Consider the following 13,688-nt stretch of genomic DNA (forward strand, 5'->3'; position numbering starts at 1 on the left):
CAGAAAAATTCTCTGCTTGAACTGAAGTTTAGCTTCAATAATACACAATAATCATAAGAGCCTTGGGAATTTTACACACAGTCCATTAAATATAAAAACTTCTGCAAATCAGAAAATCCAGTGTTAACGTTGTATTCAGAAAACAAGCATTGGCCTGTGTTAAAATGCAGTAATTTCAACATACTCTACCACCCTGCTAACCCTCAGTCTATGGCTGTGACAACCTGTTGACATGCTATATTGCAGATTCTGTGAATGGTATGCCCAGGTACTTTGAAACTTGGCAGCTTTACAGTCCATACTTTCTTGGATATTTCATGCACAGACACCTTGATAAATTCGCACTTCAGTTTATGTTAGAGTATGAAGATGAACCTAACTTGGGAGCTGTGTAAGCCCCACCCAAGGTATAGAGTCTATTTTTAATTAAATGTATTGGCAAGTTAATGAAGTTAATAAAGATGTTTTGTTTGAATAGTAAAAGCTTTACATTGGCAGCAGCTGCCTTGAGCTTTAGTGGAATGGAGAGAGAGATTTGGTGAAAAATAAAAGAAGTGACAAGTGGTGTAGTGGTGGTGGCATTTTGTGCAGAAGGGATGAATTAGATTGCTCTTTGGCAGAACAGCCCTGTTGTTGCATGTACTGTGCTAACTCGCATATCAGTGGAGACAGCTACAGAATCCACTATTAATATAAGAAGTCTCTGACAAGTAATGATGTTTGGTCTTCATAATCTCCAGGAAAATGCAAGTAAGGTGCATTGCACTGGAGACTGGGAAGTAGAAATTTTATGTGGGCACACATAAAAAATTAAAAGCACCTGTACATTCTTTGGAAAGCAGAACATGCAGCTTAGAAACAAGAAAAACTAGCAAAACAACATGCAAATGAAACAAGGTACTAGTCTTTGTGTCTTGCTGCTAAGCCTATTGTCATAGACTTAATCTTAAAAATAATCCTTCCATTAGTATTTCAACAAATTTGTCAGGGGAGAAAAAGTAAGGATTTATCTGTTCTCTTAGATTGCACATAAAAGGTGGGACCTTACTACGAGACCGTGAAAAAAGGATTTTCAAGTAATCACAGCTCTCATAGTTGATCTGCACTCACCTTGGTTAGTTCCTGGCACACCTGAGCATCCATGAGAAGCATGTTTCTGTTAGGTTTTCTGATGTCAGCTACAGAAACTGCTGCATTTCCAGAAAAAAAATAAATTGCTGAAATGTAAATCAGGATTCTATTCAGAACTGTGTACACATACATACAATGTGATTTTCATGGAACTTAAATGTATGACTCAAGACATTTGATAAACTGAGAATGAATCAGACTACCCAGAAAGTCCAAAGCAATGTCCATGGACTTGACTGGTAAGCTGTAAGAAAAGTATTTTTGTAAGTGCCATGCCACAATAATCCTATTTGGAAGTTACATACGCTATGACATGTCTTTGAACTCAAAGCTGATCAAACGGTTTTCTATTCCTCAATTCTTATTCTACTGGCAGCTGAGGCTCCTGTATGTAGAATACCAGCCTTTGCTTTCTCAGATACAGGAATGAAGTAATTCATTCAAGTTTTTAGTAAACAGACAGGCATTGTAGTTGTGTGTACTGATTTTGTGAACTTCTGTGGCAGAGTTAGGGACAAGTACAAGCATGTAATTTGTCTGTACATGTGGACTCTTTGTCACCTAATACTCTGCTGCATATGAAGTTCGAGCTGCAGCTCACGTGCAGCTGGACGTCAAGGCCATCTATTCAAGTCAATCTACCCCAAGACAAGATGTTTTGGGCATATTTTATGAAAGAGGTCAGGAGCTCCTGTGAAAATAGCAAAAATTATGGTGACTAAGTTAAGCATAGCCACAGATCTTTCTCTGTCACACTGTCATCTTTTTCTGTTTTTGATTGTTAGTGCTTTTGTTGTTTTGTTATTCTGGTTGCATATGACATTTACTGTGCTCCACATGATGTTCATCAGTCTTCTTGTTCCAGTAAAGACTACGTTTAAAACTTTGTTTCCTGCTCTGATTTCATAATTATCTTCAAACAGTTTTATTCACATTCATCTTTGGCTAAGGGATGAGATCATCCTTCTCTTAAACAGAGTGCATATATTTACATTTTTGTTGATCTCATCCACCATAGACTTGGCCAGTCAGAAAACCAGCATGAATATGCTGAGATGGAGATCATGGGGCTGAGGGTCATGGAGTTCAGGCATGCAATTGTTGCTGACTGCTGATTTTCTGTAAAGAATAGGAGATTGCTGTGACACAGGCTCTGAAACCTCTGGCAACATGTAGTGGACAAAGACAGCAGTAGGCTCAGAGCAGGCCCATACAAGCCTGGTGGTTTAGCATCTGTTTTGATAACAGCTTCAACAGGAAGCTCTTTTTACCTGTTGCTTGTGTTCTATCTAACATATACTGTCCCCCACACTAAATTTTCCTTTCAGGAAAATGCAGTATTGATTTTTTCAAAACCTGGCTCTTGCAGTAGGTTATTGAGGTTTTAGAAAGGGGGGACTGGCCTCTATATCAGAGACCAAATGGCACAGAATTGGTTGTATCCACGATAGCCATCAGTTGACCTTTGATGTCCCCTGGACAAAATAGAGCATTGCTCTGGCTTTAGGCATAATTTATGTGTGCAAATAACACAGCTTATAGGTAGCATTATACAGAGAGTATGGGAAAGAATAATAGCTGGTACAGTGAAACCACATCAGGGCTTGATCTGGCTCTATGTTCCTGTCTAATTCAGCAGTATAGACATAGGCTGCCTTGGTGGCTGGTGGAAAGTGTGTGATAGATTAAAAACTGCCTATCAACAATATCTGGAGATGCTACTGTTCCATTTAAAATTGTCATACAGTGTCAGAGCAGGCTGACAAGGAGTAGTAGACCTGTTTATGTAGCTCCCACTTAAATAGGCAGACACAAATAAAGTCCAGAATTACAGTGGTTTTGCATTCTACCTGCAGAGGGCATTCATACTGTTCAATACATCATTACTCTCTATTGATAGTGAAAGGATTATTTATGGTTATTTCAGTTAAGGGTGCATGAATCAGAAGCTTTATGATAATTGGTTTATTGACCATACCTGTTTTCTGTGAAGATTGAGAACTTCTAGATGAGTACATATGAAACAGATGAAAAATGTGGTTGTGAGAAGAGTTATAAAAGCTGTTCAGAGATTTTCCTAATAAAAAATACATTTTCCTAGCTGAACTACTTTTTCATTTTAGTTATAAAGTGTTTTAACTTATTGTTCATTTCTAACCCTTTGCACTTTAATAATTTTTGCACATAGTTTGTTTACAGTGCAAAATGCTTAACCTCATTCTTAATAGAGCTACTCCACGAAGCTTATACTGAACTTGCAGAGAGTGGCAAAAGTTACAAATATGAAAATTTTGGAAAAGACATAATGAAGTCAAGCTAGAATGTAGAAAGGTGATATTTTATTTTCTTGGAACCAAGAAGCATAAGAAGAAAAAGGTATCAGGGCTGTTAATCAAATATTTTTCAAAGCATTTGTTTCAGTTTTAAATCTATGATGAAAGTGATTATTGTTTTTGAAGAGGGGAGCATGCCCCTTTGGCAGGCTCAGGAAGTATCTTCATAAAGTATCTCCTGATCCTGGAAGTGGCAAGGACAAGGAATGTAGACTAGCTGGAAGAACAAGTCTGATAAATGGTAACCCAGGCCTATTGTATCAGACAATGGCAGCTGCTGAATAAACACTGGCAGAGCAGTATTAGTCTGCACAAGAGACAAGCTGAAGCACAGAACACTTGAGAACCTATTCATAATATAGCTGTTGATCCTTGGATGCCTCTGGAAGTGATGATGACTGTTAGAAAGTTAGCAGTCTAACAGCTGAGAACAGATCTTCAAGAAACAGGGAAAAAAAGAACAAGAGGAGTCTCTGCCTCTTTTTGAGACCAGGCATTCTATTTTTGGGGATTTGCTCTTAGCACAGATTATCAGACAATATTCTATGAAGTCTGTATTCATTATGTGAAAGTGATTATGAAGTATATAATTGAGAATCCAGGGCATTGAGATGAAAATAAGGTGCTTGTCAGGAGGTCATCCTTGTCAGAAAACACACCTGGATTGCAGTACACAGAATTGCTACAACTGCAGTTTCCTTTCATGTAATAACCCAGTGTGTATTCATGAAACTGAGAGTGACTGAATGCTGTATTTTGAATTCCATTGTCTGAAAGCTCCACCTTGCATGCATATATTTCTGTAGTCTCTTTATACTGTCACAAGCTGCTTGACACAGCTTTCTCCTCTGAAATCTCCTCAGCTCACTGACAAACCTCATTGACTAGTCTTTAGTGGAACTTACATAATAAATATTTGAGTATGATGACTGCAGATGATGTGCTAAGACTTACTGCTCTTAATCATATTTTTAATACTGAAACCCTTCTGCTTATTCATACTTCCAGTAAAAGGGTTTATGAGCCTTATTTGAGAAGTGACTAGGGTTACGGTGAATGCCAGGTGGAAGAAATTCAAGAAAGCTTTTATTGCTGACTGACACAGATCTTTTTCTATAGAATCTACCCATGCTTATAATGGGCTCTATAATATTGGGTTTGTGGTGCCTAATGCATGTATTTAGTACTCTTAGGCCTTCTGGATCAAATGTTGCTAAAGAGATTAAATTGCAGCAGTTACCTGACTTTTGTACGCCTTTGGGTAGTGAAAGGGATGACTGGAGGAGCTGTTGGAACTTGCTGTTTGTTCTAAGTTTGGCAAAAGACTCTACCCACCTTTTCTGTTTCATGTATTGCAGATTAAACATGGGCACCATTCAGGAAGGATCTGCTGGTAAAGTTGATCTTGAAGCAGATGAGGAGTGAGATTTCCAGCAAAAAAGGGAAAAGGCATTAACACCCCATGTAGTAGTTCAGTTATTATGATTAGAAAGGGCTGTGAAATTCATTATCACAGTCACTGTGAAGAGAGTCCTCTCTTAAGAGCTGTGGTGATTATGTGTAGCTAAAAGACTAAAACCTGGAAGCTCAATCTGATGACTGTGAAATCAAATATCATCCAAGTAAAAATCAAGAGTACAGCACAGAAAAGGTATTCAAGTTGAGTATATGACAGTGAACACTAGGAACCTGTGTAATGTGCTTAAACCATAAGAACTTTAACCTGATGCTGGAAAGAAGAAAGTGAAATAATATTTCTTAAGTCCTTCTATGCAAAACAGCTTATTTCTTGTGTTTATCCAGCAAGCTGGCCTTTCCAGAGATCTCTCCAGGTTGCACCAGATAGCAGTGAGTATCACACATAGCAAAATGCCATAGCAGACTGCCATCTGATTAGAACTGTACCATTTCATTTGCAAAGTCTACTTCAGTTACAGATTAACAGAAAGGATTTAAATTATTGAAGGAGAAAATTAGTAGCTGGTAAAAGAAAGGTAAGAAAAAAGAATGCTGGAAATCATAGGGAAACAACAGAACTTGATCATACTATATGTTTTCACTTTTGCATACAGTTTATCATTTTTATGTGAGAAGTCTCATCAAGACCAAATATAATTTCCAGAGATTATTAACTTGTTCAATGAAAAAACATAGATATTTAACTGAATTGTAAGTCAGCTCAAAGCCTCTGAAGTCAAGTCTCAGGCATGATGAAAAATGTAATGCTTCCTTTTAACCTTGATAAGCACAGTCTATGTTTCAAAACAATTTCCTTCTACCCTCACAGAAATCTAGCTTCTGGACCACTGTGCAGCTTTATCTTCCTGTTCTTTTTCATTCAATATTCCAAAAATTTTCTGCCCTTGGGCCAAGGATTTTCTGAGGTGCATCTTGAATTACTTAAAATGGGTTTTGTGGCAGGGTTCAGTCTGTAAAACCAGGAGACAAGTGTTCACTTAGAATGTGTTTGTGTGACTCAGCTCAAACTGATATAATTTTGATCAGAATCTACAATTGCTTATTTCTCAAATGCAATTTCATAAGTGTTAAAAAAAAAAATACAAGCTATTTGAGTGACTTTATTTACCCTTTCTTTACCCTTTCTTTCTCCTGATTCTACATCTGGGCAGCTCAGTCCTGTTTCAGTCTTTTCTCTTTAGCTGTTTGGCCTAAATACACTCTGATGCATTAATTAGCATATACATGTTTATCTTTGTGAATCTTGGTCTGGAATGAAGCCTATGAACTTGTATTTGCCTATAATGGCCTGACTTTTAAGGTTCAACCCAGTCAATAAGCATTTCATACACTGCTAGAGAGAGATAACACATCTCCTTGTCCTGATGCCATCTCTCAGGCACGTTGGCCTCAGAGTTGTTAATGAGGCCATTCAGCATTACCACTTTACATAACATCTAAAATCAATACCCAAGTAAGTCATTCAGCAGTGCTGTAATTTACCTTCTAACACCCCCAAACTGCCTTCACCAGCTCTTTGAATGCTTAAGTGCTTGAAAGGTGTGGTGCATTACAACGTAAAAAGTAAGACTGAAGGCAAAATCTTTAAATAATAATTACAGTAGGTTCAAAGAAACCACATACATCTATAGCACTCTTTTACCTTTATTAAAAAATGAGGTCTTGCTGTTTTAAAATCAAACTTCCAAATATATCTAAAGAACCACAAAAAGTGAGAGTGGCCTCTCAGTGTCAGACTGAATGTCTTATCTAACCTTGTATCCTTACTCAGACAATGTCCAAAAATGAATGTTGAGGGGACACTAGAAAAGGAGGGAAAAACATATATATTCCATAAATATTCATACCATCAAACAGTCTGTGCTTCAGGAACTTCCTGAGCCAGAGAGGGTGCTTTGTATTTCAGAACTCTTGATGAATTTCTTTACTGTTAAGTTTCCCAGTCTTCTCCAGGAAGAGTCAGGGGAGATAAAATGAGTGGTCTTTTAATTTTCTAACCTTTATTTCTGAGAAAAATATTGGCTCCATTCTACAAAGTCTGAAATAGCTATAGTGCTGTTATAGCAGCTCAGTGGCCTATAGCTCCAGTTAGAATGATAATGGCAATTTCACATCTGCTGGCACAAATGCACGACACTGGAGCTACACATTGGTCATGGAGTAGGACTGACTGATGAATTCAAAAGCTTTTTGCTGTATTTAGATGAGTTTTTCTTTCAAAGGAAAAGTTTAAAAACACCTTTAATGAGCTACTTAAAAGCTGAATCTTCAGATGTTATAATTGTGCACTCATACTGCAATGAATAGGACATTGCACAATCTTCTAAATCTGGTCTAATGCCCGAGTCAGATCGGGTGAGCTAAGGGCATTTCTTGTGCAGATTCCATATGGAGCATTTAAAGCCCTGTTCTAGTTTGTTTATATTTTTATTTTATTTTTAATGAAAATATTTGGACAATTTCATGCAACTTTTTGTTTCTGGTTAGTACACAGTACGTCACTAGAGTGAATTGATAGATATTAATGTACAGTAAAAAGCAATGTAAATTGCTGCCTGAATACATAGCAATTAGCATGTGAGAATTCTAAGCAACATTTGTTTTGATGCCATAGTAAATAGAACAAATCCAAACTAGATTGTTAAGCCTTTTTTTCCCTCCTGATTGTGGCAAGATATGAATAAAACTTTCCAAACTATGCTTTACTCAGTGGATAGTAAGCAGTGATTTTAGCTCAGCAATTTGGAAGGAAGGAAGTTTGAAAGAACAGCATCTCTGGTGCCAGGAAGAGTGCACCCTATGGTGTAGAGACACAATCCCTCCATTAAAAACAAATAGGAAAACTAGTGATACAAAATGCTTCAAACATTTCTTAAATAAAATTATATTTAGCTAAAACTTAGATGGTTAAATTAGAAACATTTAATAATGCTGAATATATACACTGCAGTTTGGTACATCAATAGCAAATAGGTATGGATACAAGTTATGTTTTTATACAACATCTCACAAAGGCAAGACAGCTTTCTCACTCTCTTTTGCCAGGGGCATATTCTTATATGCGAGACTACTTTGCTGCTTAATTATAATTTTTGGTTTACAGGGCAGATATAGTGACATGTTTACTGGCGGATTTTTACCAGAGAATATTCCTTGAGCTATTCTATCACGTGTACCACTGCTAAGCATAGCCAAGGAGAGAAATAATTTCACTTCTACATTCTACAGAAACCTGGCTCTGAAACTGAGCTGTTAGCCTGAGCTGAGCTTCATGCATATGCTAATTTAAAATTGCCTTTGACATGTCTGCACAAGCTGTGTTGACTATGCATAGATGCTCACTAAAGAGGTAATTCTACAAGGAGACAATGGCAAACTGCAGAAAAAAAGCAGTCAAAGCTGGGCTTTGAAATTACTTGAAAATATTTATGCAGTCTCTCAAACTCAGAGCAGCAATAATTTTCAGATTAAAACCTCAAAGAATTTCTGTAACTAATGTTTTATCTCCCCATGATGAAGGTTATACTAGACTTAAAGCCACATTCAGTTGTAATACACAGCCTTGGGCTCCTGTCCAGAGTGTTTGAAAAGGTTGGTGAACTCTGCCAGGTATTCTGACTGAAACCTTTGTGTAAGTATATGTTCAGGACTTTTATTCAAATGTTTATTGGGGGCGAAAAAAAATCCAGCTTTCTAAAAGCTTAGAACACTAATCATTTCTGGATCTATGAAGCAGAATATGTGCCTACAATGTGACTTGAATATAACTTGGTACAGTGTTGTATTTTTGAAACTGCCAGCATGTGAAGGTGGGATAAGCTTTATTCCAAAGAAATACATTTCTCCAGGTTCTTAGAATTCACTGTGTGCACATATGGGATGAAAACTATCTTTGATTTGTCTGTGCTGAAGATCTCAGTACTATCTCATGTTTAAAACAGACGTGATGTGTCCCTGGAGCTCCATTGTGGGGCCTGTCTCAGCTGTAGGTCCCTAAAGCACACCTGAATAAGCACACTGCACACAGAGCAACTTCACTTTCTTGTCAGCATTCCAGAGGAGGAGCGCCTCTTCCCACTCTCGTTCCCATTTGTTCAGTTGTCTAATCAAAGTACACAGTCCATATCATCTGAGTGAAGTGTTTAACTCCCTCTCCATGCTTCCAAAGCATCTTAATTTATATGGCATTAGATTCCACTATGTGTGTGTAGCACCTCTGGGGCTATCCAGAAAGCATGAGGGCTGTAAAGTTACCTAGGCTCGTTCTGAGCAAGCTGGCTAAGTAGCAAGAGGTACAAATTTGTGCAGTATAAGGCTTCTCATTGGTTAATACATCTTGTTATCATGCCATAGTATGACCATAGCAATATATATTTCAAAACCTAAAATAACTCTTATGCTTATAACTTAGTTATTGCTACATTTTCTCTATCTCTGTAGAAGAAATCCCCAATTTCCTTTGTGTCTAAATGTATTTTTCTAATATGAAAAGGGGATAAGGTTTCTTATAGTGTTATATGATACAATAAGTGATAAACTAATGAATTACTTATCAATTGAACAGATATCATGAATGTATTTCTTTCCAGAAGTGATTTTCTTCAAAAATATTTTATACTGTTTAGACTTTGCAGACTTCAGTGCTGAGGATTTTGCACACTACGTGCATTCAAATTGTGGAAATTCAGTGTATGAAAGCAATTTAGTGAACTTGTAGTTTCTTCTACACCTCAGCTAAGATTAACATTTAAGTTAATTCTCATCTATCTTACATTGCAACCACTGTGATTAACATGTTTTGAAAGAATTAGACAAAACTGTTTAAAAAATAATTAATTTTGCAAGGGTACTTCACAGCATATGTGATTCTACACTTTATATCACTCACTACTCAGCATCGTCTGAAGCTTTCTAATATTACTCAATTGCAGTGTTAATCCACATGAATACCTCACTAATTAATATTTATTGCATCCCCAAAAACACTAAGTCCTATGTCTGAAAGTGTATGGGCTAGTTTTTTGTAGATTTATTTCTACTTTGTCTATGAGGCCAAAGTTGGATTTGCCCCAGCACCTCAATATCTTTCTTGTTCAGAACAGAGCACAGGATTCGAGGTGTATGCTCAGCAGTGCTGTGTACGGGCAGCAGTGCTCTTCGGTGAAGTGCACAGTTTAAATGGGCTCCCAAACCTGTCCCTGTGCCTGCAGCAATGCTTTCAGTAGCTTTGTACATGTGTGTGCAGGCTCCCAAAAGCTAACCTGCCTTCTGGAATGCAAACACACAAACAGCAACTGTTCAACAGGATGCAAAGTAAGCTGATTGACTGCTCCTCAGAAGAATTACATGTGGATTTAGTTTTGATTTAAACAAAATGAAGAATCATGTAATATTTCCTTGCTTTATCTTTATAGTATAGTCGTAAAAACCTGATTTTTATCATGTATCCTGTACATGATAAAACGTATAGAATAAACTGCTCAGGTTTTAAATGTATTTAATTATGCATTCAGAAAAGTAATTTAACAAAGAAAACTCCTTTCAATTCCATAATCTGATACTTACCTAGCACAGTAATGTTCAAAACAACTATACAGTGACACAGTATGATTTTCAATGTACAAAACCACATTAAGAGTGCATTCAGGTTGCATCCTTAAATCACAAAATGTCACTATAACCTGTTATATATTAAGAAATTTAAAAAGACCTTGTAAGCAGACCTTTACAACAGTGAAAAATATTCTAGGGCTCCTGTGGTCTATTTAACACTTCAAAGAGCTTCCACCTTATGCAATAATGGGCTTACCTCTTGGAAAATTATATTGTCCATTACATTTCTACAGCACCTTTCATTCAAAAATATTTGTATTCACATTTCTGGCAACCTTTGGAGGAGAGCAACCAGAAGGACTGAAGCCATCTAGGGCAACTTCTGACTGTTAAGAAGAATGCCATAAGATATTGCTGTTTTTTTTAGAACAGACAATGCTTTGTTTTTAGTAATTTAACTTGTATAAAAATCTCATAGTTAGTAATACACCTGGAACTTCTACATTAGGTAGAACTTGTCCTTCAAATATCACTTGCAATTAGCAGTTCTCACTACCTGCATAATTTGAAGGTTATGCTAACAGCAATCAGAACTGGGTATTAATCTGCAAACATATACTAAATATACAATAGCACCAAGTACATTTACCAAGTGCAGTGTGTGGCAGCTTGCCACATGGATTAATGCCTCCAGATAAATGATTGTTTTACCTCAAACCACGGACAAAATATGACATTATTGCAATGGTGCAATTAATAACCTACCACTTCATTAATTGTAACAATGATATCTGATTCATGGATCAGCTTGAAAAGCTGGAGAACTTCAAATGTTTTGTTGTGGGTTTTTTTTTTTTTCCTTTGGCTATTCAGTAGAAGAGACAATGAATAGTGTGTTAACTTGCTATTCTCTGATGCAGCCTTCTGTTTATTGTGTAAAAGAGTTATGTTTGATTTGTATGAACAATGTCTTGAGCTCAGGACAAAATTGGAAACTTTATAAAAATAGAAGAATTTTAAAAAGAGCATTTGATTCTGTCAACGTCTTTTGAAACTCAAACACAGAACTGATTTTCTATTGATATAGAAACAAAGTGCCATAGGAGTCCAAAATCGGTCTCTAAATCTGAGACCCTGAGGAGAAATGGTATCTCCAATACCTCATAAACCCAACTATTCTTATTCTAGTTATTGTAAAACTGCCATGGCAGAACATGGCCTGCAGGCACTCAATTTAGAGCCTACAGTGTTTCTAGTGATCAGAATTTCAGATGTGTTTAGTTAACAACTGAGATAAGAGTAAGATATGTGGTAGTGTAAGACAATAAGCATAGCCTCTTAAAGTGAGATTGGCATTATTCAGTGAACTTCTTCTTCAGAGAATCCACCAGTCTCTATTGGAAATTGTCACCACTAATAATTTTTTTTAGGCTATTTCCTAAATGTCACTTTTCTGCCTGGCCTTGCTGAGTTTCTATTATGAGCCCATGTGAGCTATTCAATAGACTGGAATTTTTGTGGCATTAATACTTGCCAAAAGAATTAGACTATCACATATATTGGCTTTCAAATGAGATTATAAAGAGAGTGATACAACAGCTCCTTACCTACTGGTGGTGAAGCAAAGTTTATTACAAGGGATGACAACACGACGTCAATACGTGTAATTATTCTAAGTAATAAACAATCAGCTACAGGGTCTTCAGTTGAAATATCATTACATCTCACACTTTTGCAGCATGGGAGTTTCATTACAGTTTAGGAGGCACTGTCACACAATGGTTTTGCACAAGAAGTAGCTGTCTGGAAGCGGAGAACTATTCTGTACTTAAACTAATGCTACAAACTGGATGCAGAAAGTTACCATGCCCTGATTGCAGGAACAGTCAACATACAAAAGAATTTATCAACCTTCATCCTAACCTAGGAAGTGGCTGAACAATTTGAGGAGGGTGAGAATAAAAAGTAGACTGTCAAAAGAGAAGTGTGTCCAAAACTTACATAAGGTTCTCAATTAAATTCTTCCTGAGATTCTCAATTAATTGAACACTGCCTCTCTGAAAACTGGACCATGGAAAATGCATCTGACTCACCAGTAATTATTTTTTTGGTTTAAGAAACATACACAGATTGATGGGGTGTGCCTGATAATGGCATGTGGTTATTCAGGGTGTGAACAGCCTCTAGGGTCTGTCACAACAGGTGGTTTCAGGGTTAGTCCCCAGTGGAAAAGCAGAAAATCAGAAAAAAAATCTTTATTAAGAAGCACACTGCAGATGAGAAGGGCATATATAGGGAGAAGCAAAATGTTATTGAAGTACAATACCTCTACAATGCTATCTATATACAGTATTGCACTAGCTAGGAAGAATATTAACATCGAGTATTATGAATGTTAACATCGAATAGTCAATTATATTAATTTTTTTCCAGATATATAATCTTAGAACTAGTCAGAAAAAGAACTGCTTAGAAAAAAAGAAAGGTATAAATGCTTTGATGTTGGCTATTTTTCAACTTTTGCTAAACACTGGGAAAAATCTGTATAAAGAGTACTGGACAACATCATCTGGTCCCACAGCAGGAAGGGCGCTCTGTGCTGGCACAGGTATGCAGAGCGTTAGCGCGCGATCTGCTCAGTAGTTACTGCATAGGAAAGGTGAGGTGCCGTCATGCTCAGCGAGCAAACTTCAGATCAGCCTGAACACACTCCTGTCTTGGGAGCTCGTCACCCGTGACACGGCAGGGCTCAGCCGAGTCCCGGGCGCGCTCGGCAGTGGGCACAGGGCTCTGTTTGCCTAAGGGTGCCGGGCCCCACCGCGGGGTCCGACCGCATCCCGGCCCCGAGCTCCGCGCCTGGCGCTCCCCACCTGTGGGGGGTTTCGCCTCGCACCCTGGTGGCTGGAATGGGAATGGGCTGAGCCTGAGGCGGCCGCCGGGACGCTTCGCTCGGGGAGAGGAAAATTCCAGCCGAGCGGAGCGGCCCTGCCCCTGCTGGCCGCTGACAGCCCGCGGCCGGGGCCGAGCGGAGTCCCCACTCCGGCAGCAGCTGGAGGGACAACCGGGTGTGTGGGGGCGGCGGGAGGGAGGGAGGCGCTGGGACGGGAACAGGGAGTCTCTGTGTCTCTGTGCGTGGCGGAGCGGGGGGAAGGTTCCGCGTTTCAAGTTTCTCGCCGCGAAGTTCGGTTTTGC

This window comes from Parus major, chromosome 7 (assembly GCF_001522545.3).
Source record: "Parus major isolate Abel chromosome 7, Parus_major1.1, whole genome shotgun sequence".
In the NCBI taxonomy this organism is placed as follows: Eukaryota; Metazoa; Chordata; class Aves; order Passeriformes; family Paridae; genus Parus; species Parus major.